Genomic DNA, 5,873 nt, shown 5'->3' with positions numbered 1-5,873 from the left:
TCAACAAGCAATGATTTAGTCAACCATGCCTATGCAATGAAGCTTTCTGAGTGCTCAAAAAGACTTGAGTTCAGCAAGCTTCTTGCCGCACAGGTTCCAGGAAGGGGTGCTCCCTGACTCTGCTTGGGAGCTCTGCACCCCTTCCCAGGTACCCTGCCCTGTGCACCTCTTCATGTTTCCTCTGTAATATACTTGACAATAAAGAAACAAACAGAACCACACTACAAGTTATTCAAACATAAGATGGGGACCACGGGAACCCCGATTTATAGCTGATTAGCAGCACAGGTGAAACAGACTGGGTTTTTGGATTGGCATCTGAAGTGGGGGACAGTCTTTTGGAACTGATCCTTCAACCTGTGGGATATAAGGTTATCTTCACACGGTATCTAAAATGGATTGGACCAAGTTGGAGGGGATATAGTTCGTGCCTATTGCTGAAATACATGGTTTATGCTGGCCAGTCTACTGAGCTGATTGTTGGGTCTGAGTGAGTTGGTCCCTCCCCATCTACCCGCACTGCTAATTCAGGCTGATTACAAGTCTGTTACAATATAGAACGGCTGAGTTAGAAGTAATGGTGATGGTGAGGCTAGGAATTTTTTTTTAATATGGAATGTTTCATGAATTTGTGTGTCGTTTTTGTGCAGGGGCCATGCTAATCTCTGTGTTGTTCCAATTTTAGTATATGTGCTGCTGGACCGAGCACTAGGAATTTTTTTTTTTAAAGATTTGTTTTTATTGGAAAAGCAGATATACAGAGAGAATGAGAGACAGATCTTTCATCTGCTGGTTCACTCAGGAATCTGGAGCTTCTTCTGGGTCTCCCATATGGGTGCAGGGCCCCAACACGTTGAGCTGTCCTCAACTGCTTTTCTAAGCCACAAGCAGGGATCTGGATGGGAAGCGTGGCTGCGGAACACGAACCGGCACCCATATGGGATCCCAGCGCATACACGGCAAGCTGCTAGGCTACCGTGTCAGGCCCAGGACAGAAATTTTTGTAAGACACTTGGAAGACAGAATGGAGAAGACTTGGCAACTACATTTGTATATTTTAATTTCTCTGTGCTGAAAGTAGCAGTGTGGACTTTATGTAGGAGTGGAATTTGTAATAATTGATGAGACTTCAAAGAAAAGTGTTCCACTTACATGTAACAGGTGTGTAGATAAAACATTTTTCACACTTGAAATTCTTTGGTTTTCTGCATTAGAACCGGTAGCAGAGCCTATTTGTAGGTAATTAATAACCAGAATTCAGCGGATACCCTTTTTCCTTTAACCTAGAGAAGTGACCCTTGAATCTAAATTGGAAAGTTGTTTTCAGGAGAATGATATGCCAAATCACATTTCCATATTTAGCTAAGGCTAACAACTACTTACCGAAGCTCTCCTAAGAGCTGTGAGAATTACTACCTGCTGTGGTCAGAATAGAATACCCCTAAAGTTCATGCATTGGAAACAATCCTGTGGTCAAGGTTGGGAGTTCTGGCTTAATAAAAAGTGATTAGGTAATGAGGAACAAACAAAGGTCGTTTTTGGGTGAGTGAGTGTATATATCAAGAGTGGGTTTGGTATACGAAATGAGTACACAGCCCAATCTCTGCCATGTGTACCCTCTCCCTCGGCCTTCCACCTGAGGATACATTCCAAGAAAGCCCTCACTAGATGTTGACCCCTTGACCCTGAACTTCCCATCCTCCAGAACTGGAAGAAAACAATCTGTTCTTTCTCGTTTTTACTTTAACAATCTATTCTTTTAAAATGCCTCAGTCTTGGATGCTGTTGTAGCACCTTTTTTTTTTTTAAAGATTTATTTATTTTATTACAAAGTCGGATATACAGAGAGGAGGAGAGACAGAGAGGAAGATCTTCCGTCCGATGATTCACTCCCCAGGGGAGCCGCAATGGCCAGTGCTGTGCTGATCCGAAGCCGGGAACCAGGAACCGCTTCTGGGTCTGCCACGCAGGTGCAGGGTCCCAAAGCATTGGGCCGTCCTCGACTGCTTTCCCAGGCCACAAGCAGGGAGCTGGATGGGAAGTGGAGCTGCTGGGATCAGAACCGGCGCCCATATGGGATCCCGGGGCACATGCAAGGCAAGGACTTTAGCCACTAGGCCACGCTGCCGGGCCCTGTTGTAGCACCTTAAAGTGAAGTAGATAGTTCCTCATTACACCTCCCAGAGGCGTGTCTCCCTCTCCCACTCTGAACTCTGCTTTTCAAAATAAATCAACAGAGAGAGAGAGGGAGAGGGGAAGAGATCTTTCATTTGCTAGTTTAGCCCCAAAGGCCAAAATGACCAGGACTGGGCCAGTCTGATGCCAGGAGCTTCATTATGTTTCCCACATGGGTGCAGGGGCCCAAACAATTGGGCCATCTTCCACTGCTTTCCCAGGCACATTAGCAAGGAGCTCAATCAGAAGTGGAACAGCTAGGACTTGAATCAGCACCCATGTGGGATGCTGGTACCACAGGTTACCATAACACCACAGTGCCAGCCTCGAGGTAAAATACTTTAAAAATATTCTACTTATTTTTATTTCAAAGACAGATTTATTTATTTTATGGAGAAAGGAGAGACAGAGAAGTCTTCCATTCACTGGTTCACTCTCCAAATGGCCACACAGCCAGAACTGAGCTGATCCAAAGCCAGGAATGAGGAGCTTCTCTCTGTGTTTCCCACATGGGTACACGGGCTCAAAGACTTCGGGCCATCTCCTCTGATTTCCCAGGCCACAAACAGAGAGCTGGATGGGAAGAGGAATGGCTGGGACTTGAACCATCACCCATATATGATGCTGGACCTCGTGGGGAGAGGATCAGCCTAATGTGCTACAGTGCTGGGTCCAAGCTAAGATACTTAAAAAAAAAAAAGAGTTTATAATACAATACTTACATTTTAAGTCATGTTCCATGAAAACATAAAGCAAGGGCAAGCACAGTGGCATAGTAGGCTAATCTGCTGCCTGCAGCACTGGCATCCCACATAGGTGTCTGTTCATTGCACCGCTGCTCCACTTTTGATTCAGGTTCCCTGCTTATTACCTGGGAAAGCAGAGGATGGCTCAAGTCCTTGGGCCCTTGCAACCAAGCAGGAGACCCTGAAGAAGCTCCTGGCTCCTGACGGGCTCAGCTCCATTTGGGGAGTGAGACAGAGGATGCAAGACCTCTCTTCTCTCCTTCTCCCTGTAAAAAGCGGCCTTCAAATAAAAATAATTAAATCTCCAAAAGACAACCATAAAACACAGGTATAGATCACAAATTTTAAACTAAATGTGTTGAAATAAATTAACAGAATTTATTATGTATCAATAGAAACAGTAAATGACACAGAGTTTACGTTTTAAGTATAATTTGTCACACACAACCTCATAAGAGTTCTTACCATTTTTTTGCATCGTCTGAGCATGACCTGGTACACTTTCAGTTCACATTCTATTAACTTTCATCATTCAAACAAACAAGCAAACTCAAGTTTATTTTAAAACAGAAATTTATTGGATGCAATAGGGAACTTATCACATAAAAAATTATTTTTCTAGTCAATTCTAGAACATGATAAAGACAGTTTTAAAACACTGCTAAATTAACACCTCAAATTTTTAAAAAGTTTAAATAATTTTCCTTAAAAAAAAAGCCTCATAGTGTTATAAAAGTATCAATTTATACTGTTATGTATCAAAGTGTTAAAATACAACAGAAGGTACAAAGCAAGCAAAAACTAATTTATTTGACTTAACCAACTGGGAAACACTGCAGGCTAACTAGATAGAGCTGGCATTAAAAAAAAAAAACCCTGTATTCCAGGTGGAATACAAAAGTTGTTTATGATACTTTTCATTCCTAATCAAAGAGCCACACAGCGCATTACATATTTTGCCTTGTTTCAGTTAACCTTTAATTGCCAATGGAAAATTACTCTAAAAATTTAGTTTTAAAAATGTTCCTGTTACTAAGCCTTTCCATACATAAAGGCTACTTTAAGAATGGAAAGACGCTGAATCCCAATATTTATCTTGTAGATGTCACCACAATATTGCTTATGTAGTACTCTCTCAAAGACTTTTTTTCTTGACTCTGAAATTTCAGTAATCAAGCATGAGAATCTACACTAGAGAATCCGATTCAAAAGCCTGAGACATTTGATTCTGACCACCTGACTGTACAGAGCATCCTTCCTCCGGAACGCATGCGGCGATTTGCAGTCAGGATTTTGATTTTATTCACATTCCCCTCACTCAGCCCTCTCTAAAGTCGTCCTTTGCGGTAAACAGGGTGCTAAAAATAGAATAAACAGAATTACTCATTTGACATTGTCATCAGTAAATTCAACATGTTCTCTTGTTAACAAAAATGAGAAAATTTAAATCAGCTGATTCAGTGGTCTGAAACACAATGCCTTGGCTTTTGAAATTTAATTGAGATCTGCCTGAAATTTTGGAGATCATTCTTAAAAAAAAATTTTGTTGACACTTTTTAGTCAAATGTTAAAACAATTTTATTTTAAAAGTTTTATTCTTTTTTTTTTTTTAATTATTTATTATTTAACTTCAGTAATTACATTGTATTATGTGACACAGTTACATAGATACTTGGGTTCTCCCCACCAGAATTTGCAGGAGCAAATGAAAATGGAAAGTTCATTTGCATTTATTATAAATGTACTATTTTACCAAAATCAACAACTAAAATACATCAATGCCAATGGAAGAGAAGCTAAAATTCTTTCTCCAAAAGAGAAATAAACTGCATATTTTACTAATAAGGAATTGGCAGGCAAAAAATCTCGTATAAGCTAAAATATATGAGTGCTAGAAAATCAGCCTTTCTCCAAGCCTTGCATTTTCTTCTGCTGAAGTAAACTGAAGCAAAAATAGTTGCATTATCATTAAAGATAGTGATAAGCCACAAAAATTTTCATAGGTAATTTCTAAGTAATAGTTCCTTTGTGCAGTAAGGATTAATATCAAACATGTCATTTTTAAGAAAAAAAAAAAAAAAGACCAGCTTCTCTTGCATTAAAAGTTATAGGTGACAGGGCAGGTGCTTGGCCTAGTGCTGAGATGCTTCCAACCCAGTTTAGAATGCCTCTGTCCGCGTCCTGGCTCTGCTTCCTGATCCTAGAGTCTGCTAAGGCTGCTTAGGCACACTCTGGGAGGCCGTAGTATTGGCTGGCAACGTTCCACCTAGGCAAGACACCTGCTCCTGCTTTTGGCCTAGCACAGCCCCAGCCATTATGGGCATCTGAGGAGTAAACTAGTACATTAGACTTCTCTCTCAGAAAAAAAAAAAGTTGTTGGTAGTGGGAAGGTAGAGGAGAAAGCCTATCATTTGTTCATCTTGCTTCCCACAATAAAATATTGCTGTACTTTATTTTAATTTCACTATTTTCAGATAGGTTATTAGAAGGGTTAAGGATAATACAAGTTGATGTTGAGGATGAATAAACTTAAGGAATTTTACTTTGTACTCCTATTTCTAAAAAATATTTACTATTTACTTGGAAAGCAGTTATATACACAGGCCAACAGACTCTGAAAGAGAGAGAGAGAGAAAGAGAGAGAGACAATGTGTTTCAATCTACTAGTTCACCATCCAGAAGGCCACAATGGCCACAATGGCCTTGGTGTCTCCCATGAGTGGCAGCGCTCACGGGGCGTCTTCTACTGTTTTCTCAGGAGCCTTATCAGGGAACTGGATTGGGAGTAAGCAGCTGGGATTTGAACTGGCACCACGTGGGATGCCAGCATCCTGGATAGTAACTTAATTCACTGCATCACAATGATGATCCTTTCTCATTTCTATTTAATCAGAAACATTTTAACAGCAAACTAAAACAAGCTTTTACATTCCTGGTAACTAAAGATTGCAT

The 5,873-nt window shown here is 40.6% G+C and overlaps 1 non-coding gene across 1 annotated transcript; it reads right to left on the bottom strand.

Annotated features, from left to right (window-relative positions):
- Window positions 1-605: 605 nt before the first annotated feature.
- Window positions 606-709, bottom strand: LOC118759294 (U6 spliceosomal RNA). The gene has a single exon (XR_004996098.2). It is a non-coding gene; the product is annotated as a U6 spliceosomal RNA (small nuclear RNA).
- Window positions 710-5,873: the final 5,164 nt, after the last annotated feature.

Source organism: Ochotona princeps, chromosome 6 (assembly GCF_030435755.1).
Source record: "Ochotona princeps isolate mOchPri1 chromosome 6, mOchPri1.hap1, whole genome shotgun sequence".
Taxonomy (NCBI): Eukaryota; Metazoa; Chordata; class Mammalia; order Lagomorpha; family Ochotonidae; genus Ochotona; species Ochotona princeps.
The sequence above is the reverse complement of the archived record's forward strand: the minus strand, read 5'-3'. Positions and strand labels throughout refer to the sequence as shown.